Below are 14,939 nucleotides of genomic sequence, written 5' to 3'. Positions count from 1 at the left end.
TAACACTAATAACACCATAAAGGAATTGCTAATTTTCTTGGGGCGTATTGTACACACTATTATCCAGTAAAAGGGGGTGTTTGAAACATGAGTTGATCCTTAGGAATCTGAGGTAATCTTTGAGCTTTCTTCTAAAAGATTCCTCAGTATTCAAGTTTTTTTGGTGCGCACTGTCAAGATTCAGCCCCCATGTGATCCTTGGGAGCAAAGTACAATTTCCTTTTGTTTTGTTTCTTTGCTTTCCCCAACCAGGAGATTTTCCTGGTCTTTGACATCCAGAAATATGCGAGAATCAGTATCTATGAGTTGAGAAGCTATTGTGTTATTGGTTCCTTCTGACCTGAACCTTCGTCACATCAGTGAAGGAACTTGTTGTCAAGGAAGACAGATGGAACCCAAAACTGTGGGTTGATTTTTAAATCCCAATCTGACCCCTAACGCTATCATTTTCTATTTGTCCATATTAAAGACAAAAGTGGGTCATAACAAGATATCCTTGAATGATAGACTCTCTTAATTAAGAGGAGCATGCTCCTCATGATGATGAGCTGGGGGACAAGAACACCTGTTCTAGCTATAAAACTGTAATACAAAACAGACCCCTCCCTGCTTTGAAGGAACAGTTTGTGTTAGGCTTTTGCAATGGAATTACATGGACCATGTCTAAGACTGTAGCTAAGCAGAAAGAAACTTGGCATGTAAAACTAGACACAGGAGAAAATCTTCATTGTTAAAGTTACTGACAGATCCTGTCATCTCTGTGAAATCCAATTGAACTAAACCTTTGCTTGATGATTTATATATGAAGGGCAGAGATTTAAGCAGTTGTTTTCTGTGGCTGGTAATTGAAAGCAAACAGTGGAAATTTAGCAGGGGGTTTTTGGGAAAACCCAAGATTACAAACTTGTTTTTTTCATAATTTTCCTTTACATAAGTAGGTGATTTTTACTCCCCACCTCCTTTCTCCCTCACACACATACACAGAGGCAAAAAGTACTTTGTGTATACTCATTCAAGCCTGTAGCCATACAGTCATTTCTGGATACTTGGTCTGGAGCTTTGTGCACTCCTGTAGAGACCTGTGTCTGACTCACTTCTCAGCTCAAGTCCCTGGTTCTGTCAAGTACTCTTGCACATGAGCTTGCATGAAGTCCTTCTTCTCAATGAAGCATCAGAATGGAAGTATGAGAATGGAAACAGTTCATAAATAACACTGTCATGGAGCCATAGACCCTCCTCTAGCAAAAGGAAAGCTGTACAGGTTCTGTACAGAACCGTGAATACTGGCTAGCTCCAAAATAGTTGAATAGATCTGGGAGAACCCTCTTGGGCTCTGAAACTCAGTTGTTACCTTCACTAGCATGGTTTAGTGAGGGTCAGACAAACAATTCCCAAACACAGTTAAGGATTAGTATTTATCAGAGACCATTCCTACTGGACAGATTGGATGCAGCTACCCTATTTTTGGAGAGTAAGATTGCAAAGAAGTCCAGTGCATGTTTTATTTACTAATATAGAGGCAGCTAGCATGCATGCTTGTGCTTATGCAATTTAAGTGGTGTTTGTATGGAAGGGTTGGATGTATTGCACAACTACAGGAAAAAATTCTGTGCTGCATGTATAGAGCATGCCCAAGGCTGCAGTTCACTCCCTATTTTTCTGAGGAGTGCTGAAGGGAAGACTGGGCGGAAATTTAAAGAAGTAGCAAATTGCTAGGACATCTTCAACAATATTGTCCACTCAGACACAGGACCATGTTCTTGATGCTATCTGGTGCGATAACACCGGCCTGAAACAGCTTCTAGAAGATTGTTATATTTATTTTTAGGTGCCTTCACTTTCCAGTATTTAGTGTCACTAATTCTATAAAAAGCGATGGGCCTGATTTAACATATTGTCCTGGGTCAAAGAGCTTGCAACAAGGGAAAACAATTTAGAAATATTCAAACTGAACAAGTGTTACAAGCAAAACTTCAAAATACATTAATATTTTGGGATATTTTGTCTAACAGAAAGAGAAAATAACTTCAAAACATTTCTTCTGGTGCTTTGTCTGACATTAATCTTTCCTAACAGAAACTTTTCACAGTTTAATGTCTAATTGTCCAGACTCCTCGTAAAGTCACTGAAGAGAAATAAACATTTCCAGAGCATGATCCATCTCCTCTAAAACCGATTTAATAAACCTCGCTTTCTATGTGCTTTTTCTTTTTATTTTTAAAAATTGTGTATAGAAGGAGTAGTGATAATCACTTGCATGCCTATAGTTGAAAGAACCCAGCACTAAAACAGCTGAATCAAACCTTCCTGTGCTTTTTAGGTGGTAGGCACATGGTCACATGCACCAGTTACCTAATTCCACCCACATACTATGCATTCTTCAGAAAATAGATGACACTCAGAAACGTTATGACTAATTATTCTTACTAATAACAGCAATACCCTCTGTTTTAATTTTTTTTTCTTCCAGCTGTGAGATGTTCTTTACCAGTAGGTGTTTTAGCAAACACATCAGCCTTTTGTGTGCTCTGTGTGCAAGCATGTTCTCCTGTATGGAAAACCAGACATTTCCTTTGGTAGAATTTTCTTTCTGTGCCTTCTGTGCTGTATACCCTCTTAATCAAAATTTCCAAAATATAATAATCTCATGGCATGAGCTAAACTTTATCTACCTTATTTCTCAACAGATGCATCTTATTTTCATTTCAACATCTATTTTAAATATCTTTTTTTTTCCCCCTAGATCTGTTTAGATATTTGCATATGCTTTACCACAAAATGCTTTTGACTTGTTTTTCTGTTTGTCTATGTGGGGTGCAAATGTAAAATGTTTTGCTTTGTATCACTTTGTACATAGCTTCCCTAATGATATGTCTCTCTCCTGCATGATGCAACCCACATCTGATAAAACATCTTTGCCTTTGCTACTTGGTTCTGTTTCTACATTAAAATGTCTGGTGCCATACTGCTGCACTTTGTGTGTGCATAATTATTTGCAGGTACTACATTTCTGTTTATACTATGCATTCAACTGGTGCTAGTGAATATTTCTCTCTGCTCTTCTGAATAGCTTGTTTTGGCTTTCCAATGATTATTTTTTCTAATATGAAGTTGTCCTATGATAGCTATTTCTTTTCTATTTCTTTTGACTGTCATCCTCCTGTGATCTTTATCATCACCATGTCACATTTATCAGTGAAAGAGCTATCTTGTCTTAGTAGGTATAAATGGGTTATCCACTCACTAGCTGCCTCTGTGGGTTCCTGTTTCTCTCACAGAACACACTTCTTTGTATGAAGGACCCTTTTCTTTACAAAACAGTAAGACTCAAATGGCATAAACAATCTATCTGATTTTTCCCCTCTCTGCTTCAGTGAGCTTGCCACTTGAGCCCCTTGCTCTGCCAATATCTCTGCCTTTTTGCCCAACACTCTTCAGAAATGAGCAGCTTCCTGGATTGCAGACCACTTGGTTGCTTCAGATCCCTCACAGATTAACATCATTAACTCTTTCCACTTCATGTCTCTTCAGTTTCTGTTTTCTTAAGTCCTTGAAGAGCATATTTCTGGCACTAGTTCGCACAAGAGCCATGGTCAGTTAATTTTTAATTTTTTTTTCTACTGATATTATGACATCTTGATGTGATCACTTAGAGCAATGGAGAGTTGTAGACGGAACTCTGAAAGACCTGCGAATAATCAGCAATTTGAATATTGTAGAACTGTAGATTCATTAATGTTGGAAAGACATGTTAGGTTACAGAGTCCAACAGTTAAAAATATGTTTTCTTGGACCTTGGTTCATGCCTTGTTTCATACTTCAGGGCTTAAACTCCTACTGGAGCCCAAAGTTTCATCTTATCCCTGCCTCCCACATGTCAGACATCTACACTTGCCTTGGAGAGGGTCATCTAGCTTCCCATCTGAGAAAGGTAAAATATGGGGGTATTCTGATCATCACTGAGATTTTATATAACTATCCATATAGTTAATATGGATACAAAATGGCCCAGAGCATGTCTCTAAATTTAGACTGGCATTTGGCACCTAGATTTGAGTGTGGTTACTAGAACAGTATCAGAAATATCCTTTAACAAAAAGTGAGTAAAGCAGTGTCTTACAGCCAGAATAATACAGAATCTAAGCAGAGACAGCAATTTCCTAGTAACTTCATAACCACAATTATACACAAAGTACGTGTGACAAAAAAAAGAGGCTATGGAGGTTCATGCATAGGATACTTGCGGAATTATTTGGCATTGGCATGAAACTTTTCTCTTTGCTCCATGACTCCATTTCTAATTTAAAATAATTGTTAGTAATAAAAACAACATGATGCAGAATTTATGTGGAACAGAAGTAAATGATTGCTAAGACACGAGAGCTAAATCATGGGTATGGGACACTACTCAGGCAAATGTAGTTGTTTGAATATGGGAGGCAAAAGAGTAATTTTGAGTTTGGTTTCTTTTTGTGTGATGTTAATAACTTCTGGTTTAATTGTGAGTTAAGACTAACATGACCAACAAAGGTTGGTCCCTAATAAACAGGGAAAATTAAGGGTTTAAGTGATATCAATTAGCCCATGGAAAATGAGTTTGGCTGTCAGACCTCTGTCCTAGGGGTAGTACATCTGTTAATTAAACCCCATGTAGTTCACCAGAATGGCAGCACTGGAGTGTGCACTGGGTCTGATGTGCCCTGCCAGGATCTCTGCTCCCAGAGAAGCTGCTTTGGGCTGGATGGCTGAATAGCTGAAGTGGCTTGGAAAGATGCTATGGTGCCAGAAGTTTTCTTCCCTTGAGAAAAAGAGAAATATTTTTCCCAGCTTCTATTTTTCATCTCTAATAAAGCTCTAGCTAGTAATGATTGCTATTTGTATTTCCCAGAGTCAGAAAGGAGGCTCATGCCCTTTTTGCAGGCTCTTAGATTTCCTCACCAATTTTTTTCAGGTTCTAACAGAAAATGAAACATCAGAAATATCATGTAGTAATCGAATAACAGAAATGTAAAGGGGAGAAATGACAGAAGAGCATAAAGTAAAATGAAAATGTGAAAGCAAGGGTTTTTATAGTTAGTTGCAATGACTGATTTTATTAGACAAAAATTATAAAAGATCACTTGTTTAAAATAATAACTGAATGTTAATGAATACTGCTGTCCTTACATGTTTGTAGGACTGAGCATTCTTCCATGCAGTTCTTTTAGAATGGAAAGGAGGAAAACCAGACCATGACAGATATTTGTTTTAGTGACTGGGTTCAGTTCCTGGTCCAAGAATCCCTGTTACATGAAATACTCATATCCTCAGAGAGGGAGGTTTGACCTCAAAAGCAGGTCTCAAATGGAACTAAGATTGTGTGGAAATCTGAACATCCAGGACTGGGCAAGTGGCTTACTTTCTCATAGTAGAGAAAGAAATATTCTGGGAATTAAAGTTGAAAGATGCATCTGAGGATGATAGGAAATCAGTCTTATTATAGATTTGTGAACTGGCAGTAGATGATCAAGTTGTATTGGATAATCCTTTAAATCTTATCGATCAGAAAAGCAATTCAGAAGTTGACTCAGGACTCAGAGAAGTTTGGACATTGAAAGCAGGAAAAGAGAGCAGGCGGCAGAAGGGAAGGGAGATTTGTAGATGAAAGCAACCTCTACCTAGGCTTTTACATAGAAGTACTCTTATAAATTAAGTGAGACCTTTGGCTATCTAGCAGCCCGTTTGTGGCACTGACAGTAGCTTCAATCATGCTGCGTATCTGAACATCTAAGTGACAGTACACATGTGTATGCCCAGAGAAGCTCTGTCACAGGCACTTGGTAAATGGGATGTATCTGGGAAGTGTCAGCCCTGCTTTACACATGAAGCAGTCGATTTGCACCTGCACAACAAACACAGCACATCTGAAGGGCTCTTCTACTGCATGCATACACAACATCTGTGCAGAGCACACATTGCAGAGTCTACTCCTACTAGACTTAAAAATGCAGCCTCTGGAATTACCTTTACCTAGTACCCTAATTTTCGTTGAGGACATGCACAAAGCCGTTCTGTCCCTGCTTCCCAGTTCTCTCCCTAGAGAGAACCGTACCACTCATTCTTCCAAGCCCCAATGCTGTACCATATTCTCTGCTCTGTAGACAGAAATGTGACAGATATCATTATCTGTGGCTAAAATGCTGATTTGCAGTTGTAGAACCTGAATGGATGGTTCTGTGCATCATTCATGCCATTGTAGCACCTGGGAGGTTTAGTCATGAACCACATCATCCTCCCTTCCCCTTGCAGGCGTTGCACAGACACAGGACTCAGCCCTGCCTTACCCACCTTACTGTTGCAAGAGGAGATGAGAAACAAGAAATGGATGTTTACTGTAATCTAATGTTATCCAGTATACTGTCTATTATTATCTGGTACATTGCACATGATTGTAACCATTGTCTCAAGCTTGTGAAATCCCCAAGAGCTTGACAACTACTGAAACTAAGTTTTGTTTGCTTACATTCCTTGTGCCTAAATAGAACAACAAAGCAGAGTTTGAAAGTAATTTTTAAAGTATTGACGGCTACTGGAGAATCACTAGTAAGTAATTACTAATAATAAGCAACAGGTAATTTTGGGTAAGAATCCAAGCTGTACTTAGCCCTTTAAAAATTGCCTTTTATTTTGCTGTGATCTGTATGGGTGCCTTTCTTTTTTAAAACAAGCAAATGCATATGGAGCTTCCAGGACTGAGCCAGAAACAAAATTTATCTTAAAATGCATTATTCATCCACATTCAGGAGCTGTCTCTTCACTAAAAAAAAAAAATACTCTCTAAGCATTGGCAAAAAAACCAGATAGTTTGAATGACTGTCATCATCAAATAGAAGAGGTAAAGCCACTCTAAGAAATTCACTGCAATTTTTATAAACAAGTCCAGATTTTTAAGACAAGATGTGTGCTTAGAACAAATCATAAAATAAATATTTTTTTTTGAGAGTATCTTCTCAGAATTCAAAATCTCATTAGAGAATTATTTTAAGCCAAGATTAAAAAAAAAATTTGGTGCCATCAAGTGGAAATATCCTGTATTGCTGAGAAGAGCTGGCAAAGTAGTAGCACATGGATTTTATTAGATACACATACCAGTACTTTCAACTATTCAATGGAAATGTTTTCCCCACCATACACCTTATATCCTGGTTGAAAACTGGCAAGAAATTCCATCTGTCAACATGAATTGAGAACTAGCATCCTTCTCTCTTACACATGGAAAAAATTTCTTGGTTTTGACAAATCCTATTTATGGCTGTCACTAAAGACTATTCATAATTACCTTGCTAGCAGTGTAGCAGTGTGCTGCTGGCAGGAATTTTGCCTATTGCCAAATCCTCATTCCAGAGCACAGTGGTCCCTTTGAGGGAGCTCTTCACCAGAGCCAGCCAGCAGCCAGTGCTATGTGTTGAATTTTTTCCAATGTGCAGGGATTAAAAGTCACATTCCTTGGTATTTCTAAATTTCTCCAGTAATTATTGTTTTTTTTTTCTTTTTTAAGGCAGGATAACCTGACAGAGTTGAAACTCACTTCGACAAGTTCTTCTGCAGTGGTCCTTTGTGTTTTACCACTTTTCTTGGAGTATGCTGCTTTCACACTGGAATTGGCAGAGCATAACATCCCTTGGAGATGGGCAATGCTTGACATTGCCTCAGCTGCTTGTTCACTGAAAGTCAGTTAAATTCCTTGAATTTATGTTAGGGAGGAATTGCATGGAATAAACTTCAGTTCAACATAGTCAGAGGTTTCCAAGACCTGTCACTTAAATAGTACATTTTCTTCCCCCTGGAGACTCCTTTTTCAATATTAAGACATCTGGATTAACCTGAGTAGCCCAGATTTGGTATTATTTTTACTGAGTTTTTCCATGGCTATCCCAAATTTTTAAAAACCCAAAGATTTAGATATTTATTACTCTAAAAACCTTTGTATATAAAATGAAATAATTTTATTTTGGAACAGTAATAATAATTCAAAATAAAAAAAATAAGTTTAATTTTTTGCTGAAGTGAGATTATTTCAAATTGAATTGTCAAGACCTTTGACCTATTTTGTTGAGAAACATTTGAAAAAAATCTTGGAAAGACCTTCACTTCAGTAATGTCTTCTTTTCCCTTATATTTCTGAACAGTTATTACACCAAAATATGTTTTTTTCTGTTATATTCAGGAAGACCACTCTTGTCAGTTATCACATGAATTATAATGTATTATGATGAATATTTTCCAACTTAAATGTTTCTTTGATTGTGTTATTAATTATTATTTTTTCCTTCAGGAAAGCAAAATTGGTGGATTGAGTTACTTTAATCAAATTCAGAAGATGGACTCTCTGTATGCACACACTGTACATCTACACATGTATGCATGTATTTATAAAAAAAAAATACTCTCCACAGTTTCTCAAAGTACTCTCCTAAAGCATTATAATATTCAGATGCAGATCAAAATATTATATTATACTCTGTTTTGGAAAACAAACTTTAGTGCGTCATGCCATATTTTCATCCCTTCAGGTACCTAGTGAAAGGGTCCCACTGATGCTTGTCACCGGGGGTCACTGATGCTTTGTTATCATATGCTGTGGTGCATCTGTGTTCTTTGTGCTGAAAATATAATGTTCTGTTGGTATGCTCTCTCACCCCTCAGCTCAGTTGGTTTGCCCCAAGTGGTACCTCCTCAGTCGCCTGGCAATCCCTGTCTCAGCCCTGCCTCCTCGCCCAGAATGCTCTCTGTCCCCGCCCCGGGGTGTCAATCCTGTGTTATGCCTTCCCCCTTGAATGTCAATCCACCCTGATCCCTGCCCCTTATTCCAGTGAGTTCCCATCAATCCTCCCTTGTGCCAACCCCAGGCTTGGACCTCCCCTTTGGAATTCCCCTAAACCACCATGCCCCAGTGGATTGTTCACCTGCTTGTCAGTTTGTGTCCCCTCCTTGTGTGTTCCCATTTGTTGGAACTCTGTGAATCCTGCCCTCTAATCCTCCCCTGAGTTTTCCCTACTGGTCAAGAATTTTTAAACACCCCCCCCCCCCCCCCATGAACTGCCCCCATATATAATCCCTTGCACAAGTGTGGCTTTTGCTCTTTGTCCCTGGCCCCTTCAGTGAAAACCTGTTCCTGGAACCCATTCAAAGAGTCTCCTCCTCTATCCTCTATTCCTCCCGTCCACCCTCAGCGCTGACAGCTATAACCTGCCATAGAGCTTTGGCTCTAAGTCGCATCTCAGGTCGGCCTGCTCCTGAGGTGTGTCCCGCTCTTGGTGTGGTGCTGTGGTGCTGAGCTAGCCTGAGACTCTGGCACTGCATCAACTGTAAGGTTTGGCTCCTGGTGTTTTTTTTGTTTGTTTTTTTTTCTCCCTCCACAATCATTATGGAGAAATGAACAAATTGTCCATGATCATTATGTAAATGTATAAAGCTCTCTGCATGAGGCCTGGAAACTAGAGCAGAGTTCTAGATCTCCAGGTGCCAAATCCTGTCATGCTCCTGTGCCACTTCCCACCTGCTGCTCTGTCTCCTTGCACAGGGCTGTGGGGAGAGGGATGCTCTGGAGCTCTATTGCAGTAGTGTATCAGAAAAAAGAAACTCCTTAAACAAAGGTTATTTTCAGAGGGGCTGTTTCTATACATTTGAAGAGTTTTTAGAAGCCCACTACATTCCAAAGTGGTTAAAAGGATGCAAATAGAACTGAGAATTGGGTCCCTTGAATCTCAAGGGAACAGCATGACTGTACTTGAAACACTAATTTACTGAAGCATTTTTGAGTGTTGTATCTGGAAGAGAGACTAACTATAACATGTCTGTAGGTATTGCAGGAAAAAGAGCAGATAGGACATGGTTAAATGCTTCAAGGAGCTTGTACGAAGTACGTTTACCAGTGTATTTGTTCTATATCCTTGCCTTCAGTGTCTTACGGGTTGAAGTCTCCAGGGATATCGCTGTAAGGAAAGCATATGGAGTTTTTTTTTATGCATACACTAACAAATATGTAAACTGTAAGTCCTCACATCAGAAGAACAATGCACTCTTGTTAAACAGGATTGTGAAGTTTGTTGTTTAATTATTTGGAAATGTGGTTTGGTTTCTAGTAATTGAAAGAGAGAGAGAGAGAAAATGGTTCCTGAGAATTTTTTTACTTTGTTGTTGCCCATTAACAAGTGGAGTTGCATTCTGCACTTTGATTTTGATTGCTTAGTAGAATCTCTTTCAGTGGCAAAATTATTTCCTTTTAAGTCAGTTCATGCTGATGTTCTCCATCTTGATCTCCCTAATAAGTGAATGTTCTTTCTATTTTAGCAAATAAACCCAGAGACATTAGTAATTTGAATTCTATATCTGTGTTAAAACAGTACCCCAATCACTAAAAATTGCTGAGGTCACTCAAAGATAAATAATATTTAATTCGTGAACTGAAAGGCAGCCTTGATTCACTCTCATGTCCTTCTTTTTAATGATAAAATGATAAGCATTTTCTCATTAAAGAGCTACTCAGAACCAACCTATTTAAGTCATGCTACTACCTCAAGGGCTGGTGGGCTAGTATTTTTTTTGGTTTGGGTTTTTATCTTTTTTTTTTTTTTTTTTTTTTAATTTCATTGTTGTTTCTGTTTTCTGTTTTGTTTTGTTCTTTCTGTTCCGGAATTGAAATCGAGGTAATATTTTAATGGTAGACTTTATTGCTATGGACCTATTTGTTATCTTATGATACGGGATGCAAAAAGCCAGGACACAAAGATTTGATTTCATAAACACAATATAAAACTTTTAATCCTTTAATTCTTAATAAACAACTTAAGTGGCACAGCAGGTTCCAGTACATTTTTTACTCTCCAAATGTGTCTACTGGATGTAGCTTAAATGCTTTCCCAAAGCAGATGAAGACACTGAGTATGTGTAGGTATACATGCATGTGGTTATATGTGCATGTAAATGTGTTCACATTTAGTCATGTGGTGGGTCTATAATTTTTTCTATAGTATTTTTAATTACAACAGATTTAAGATCTAAATACTGAAAATTACACAGAAAGCTAATGTACCTCAGTAAAGGGTGTGTTTTATGATGTATTTTTGTCATACAGAGGTAATTTTTTAAATGGCCGCACAAAAAAAAGTTTTTGTCTGAGTCCTGGGCAGATTCCTTGGCAGATGGAATTGGTGCAAGGGAAAAGGAACTGGATCATAAAATTCACATAGTAGAACAGGTGGATAAACAAGATAGGAAAATCTTCATGGCATTACATTTTTTAGTCTAGTTCCTGTTTATGGACCTCATATTCCAGCTGTGGAAAGCTGTTTTTCATCTCCACTGCAGTCTTCCAAATGGCGGAGTGAAAGGAATCTGTATAGAACACTGTTGGGAAGGCAAGGCAAGCTTTGTCACACTTAGACAACTATTCAGGATCTCACCCTAAAGTATACTAGTTTACAGTTAACAATGGTGTCAGAACACTTACTGTAACACGCGGAAAGCTACCTAGAAGTGATTTGAAAGCCAGCTGGCCCTTGCATATACTGTCACTGATCACATGCAGGAGTACACTGAGGATCTATTTTGGGACATCTGGTTGTTGTTCTTGGATAAAATTTTTCTTAACACATCCTGTGTTTCAGGACCTGCTCCAACATGTACTTAGTGGGTGTCAAAGCCGACCATACTGGGACAATAGTCTAACATGCTTTTTTTTTTTTTTTTTTTTTTTTTAATCAGTACTTGTGGCTTAAGCACACATCTCCTTTAACTCTTCCCATCCCTATACCACTTCATTCCTGTGCCTGCACACACCTGTTAAGTCTGCTGACTTGTACTGAAGAATGAGAAATATTCTTATTAAAGAAATAGCTATTTTTTTAAAAGCAGCTCAGTTCTGTTTTATTTCATGGTTTAGAGATAGTTTTGCTGGTCTAGAATCTGTCACTATACATGTTACACACTTCCTACTATTTTTATGATTTTGTTCAAAAAATTTTACATATCTCTGATTTTAAAAGCCCATAAAGAATCGAGAACTCTTGCAAAAAAAAAACATTAGCAAGGAAGTCCTGAACATCTGGTCTAACACTGGTCTGAATGTGAATTGTGGGCTGAGCCATAATTTGGTGCCATTTTTATCAGCTCTAAAATGTGAGCAATACACATTCTCCTACAGCCAAATTGATAAAGACAGTAATGGTACAAAAATGTTGAGTTTTGCGATTTTTTTTCAGAAGAAGTTCAGGTCTTTCTGACAAACCTCACTAGCAGTAGCCAGGGCAGTGAAAGCCATTATTTTCTTAAGGAGCCTAAGAAGCAGGGCTGCATTTTTAAAGCAGTTATGGTATAATTGCTTTAATGGACTCTTTAAGCAATAACCCCTGATTCTCTCAAAACAAGGCCCCAGTTTTGATTTTATTCATTCGATGGATCCATAATTAGTGGTAGATTGTTATTGACTTGAATGCCATACTGGTGTGAGCATCAGTAATCAAATGAATAGATTCAATGGAGATTTTTATGAAAGTATGTCAAGTTATTTTAGCTAAGCTGCTGTGCTTTCTTGCAGTGAACCTGGTACTTGCCTTCTAATCAGCCAATTTACTAATTTGCTGACTAACCTAACATCACAGGCTATAATTTTCTGTGTTTAGGTTTATTTACAGAGCCATTTAAAAATACTTACATGGTGTCTTAAGGATTATGAGAATGACTTAGAAAAGCATCTCAATTTGATGCAGCAGTATGCACTGTGTATGCAAAAGACAAAGTTTTACAGTGAACAGGAGCAGAAATGATACTACTGTGAATTCTAGTGTTTGTGAACGTGAACAGATATATCCTACATCTTAGGTGTTACTAAAATTAGAAGGTTTTTTTTGGGGATGCTGACTGAGAAAGCAATTTTCCCCACTGGGCAATAGGAATGTAAATAGACTCTCTACATGATTGTAGAGAACACAACACTGTGCTGTTCAGTGATGTCTAGTACTCTGCTGTGAGGTCAGTATTCACACTGGTAGTCAACAGCCACTGCAGGTAGTGGCTTTTGAATAAAAGGTCATGTTTTTCAATAGCCTCATTCTGACTGAAAGCCTGAAAGCTTCATGGAACTTCTTGATCGCTGCAGTATAAAACCAGAATTAAAGGAGAAACAAGAGTTTGAGAGGCAGGTACACAGTCTGCAACAATGTCTTCAGGACACCAAATCCTCTGTTCACTTGAGACCTGGGGAAAAACCTTACCCCAGCAGAAGTTGGTGTGAGTTTTTCATTGACTTCAACAGATTCAAGATTTATACTTGATAGTCTAAGAACAAAATCTATGAAGTCCACCTCTCTATGTGTTCTCTGAGTTTATTGTTACTATAATGGAAGTCAACACTTCCCCCACAGTGCTGAGTAAAAAGCATTCCAGCTGAGGAAGAATTAGAACTTATAATTAGGGTTTTTCAGACAGATGGAATCACAATCCACACAGACCGGAAGGTATTTATTACAGAAAACAGCTGTAATTCTATATTAGCATGTTTTGTAAAGTCAGAATTCCAGATTTTTTTTATTCCTTTTAAGCCATTCAGTCTTCCCTGTCTGGAACACAGTACAGGTGGGATTCACCTTACCTGGCTTTACATTGTCACAGCATGAGTCCATGCTGGTTGCTTTAGCTGCCTTTTTCTCTCTGAAGCATAATGGGCACTTTAGGAGTGCCCATTATGCTTCAAACGTAAAACAGTTCTCCTGGTCTGTTTAGGATGCAGGAAGAGATTCAAATGGTGCTGATAAAATTCTGATTTTCTCTCATAAAAATCTCCATTCAGGGGGACGGCAAATCTGTGGCAGAAATCAACTCTCCAAATGGCATTTTGGCAGTATCTCAGTCATGTCCTTATTTGTTCTGCTCTTCCTGCTTGCACATAGAATTTTGCTGCCGGGTAAAGCCAGGGTCACATTTAGTCACATCTCTGTGACTAAAGAAGGCTGATCTTCAGTTTGCTGTTTTGGCCCAGCCTGGAACTTCCTTTTCCTAGAAGAACATTATAAAAGCATCAGTAAACTAAAATGTACAAATCTCAATATTTTCAAATGACACAAAATATACTTTGACCCCAAGCAAAGTGATGTATAGTGTTTTAGCTAAAAACGAAGTCTCTGTTATATACACATGAAGGAATCTCTAAAAGTTCTTGCAAACAGAAAAATGTTGAAAGTGAAATTCTTTGGTGGTAAAAAAACGTTTTAGCCACTGTGCTGTAAAACCCAGTTCTGTGTTTGCAGAACTGACCAGAGCTTCAACATTGCCTATATCCAAGCAGCACTCTATAATTAGGAATCAACCTACCCCTCTCACGTAGAGGAGTCAATCCTATTATGTCTAGATCACATCACAGGCCTCACTCACAAAAGACAGTGGGAACTTTAAAAAAAAGAAAAAATAACCCCCATGACAGTAGTTAGGGCATTCAGGGGTGGCTCAGATATAAGACCCATCAGTTATAAGGAGTCATTTATAGATACTGTCTTCAAATGTAAAAAGCTGAAGGAGACTCACCCTGGAAACCCCAGTTTGCTCATACTTAGGCTTTCGACACTATTTTTAAGTCAGTGTTTCAAATTACACTGCAACTTTGGAAACGGCCCTCAAGTTTTGAGTAGAGTGCTGTAAGCATTTGGCTCGTGGCCAAAGCAGAAGATGCAGCATAGGAGGACACGTATGTTATCTCTGTTACACGTCCATCGGAAAGGCTTGTGGCCTGGTAAAGGTTCCAAACTCCCAAGGAATATTCACAGCTGACAGCTCTTGGCAAAGGAGGTCCTCTCCTCTCCGGTCAGCATTAAGTTCAGGCCCGTGCCTCCTCCTAGCACGCTCCGCTGAGTTGCCGGGATGTTTGCTGCTCAGTTGCCATAACCGCGTTCCCCAGCGCATTTCCT

This window comes from Poecile atricapillus, chromosome Z (genome assembly GCF_030490865.1).
Source record: "Poecile atricapillus isolate bPoeAtr1 chromosome Z, bPoeAtr1.hap1, whole genome shotgun sequence".
NCBI classification, from domain to species: Eukaryota; Metazoa; Chordata; class Aves; order Passeriformes; family Paridae; genus Poecile; species Poecile atricapillus.
The sequence above is the reverse complement of the archived record's forward strand: the minus strand, read 5'-3'. Positions refer to the sequence as shown.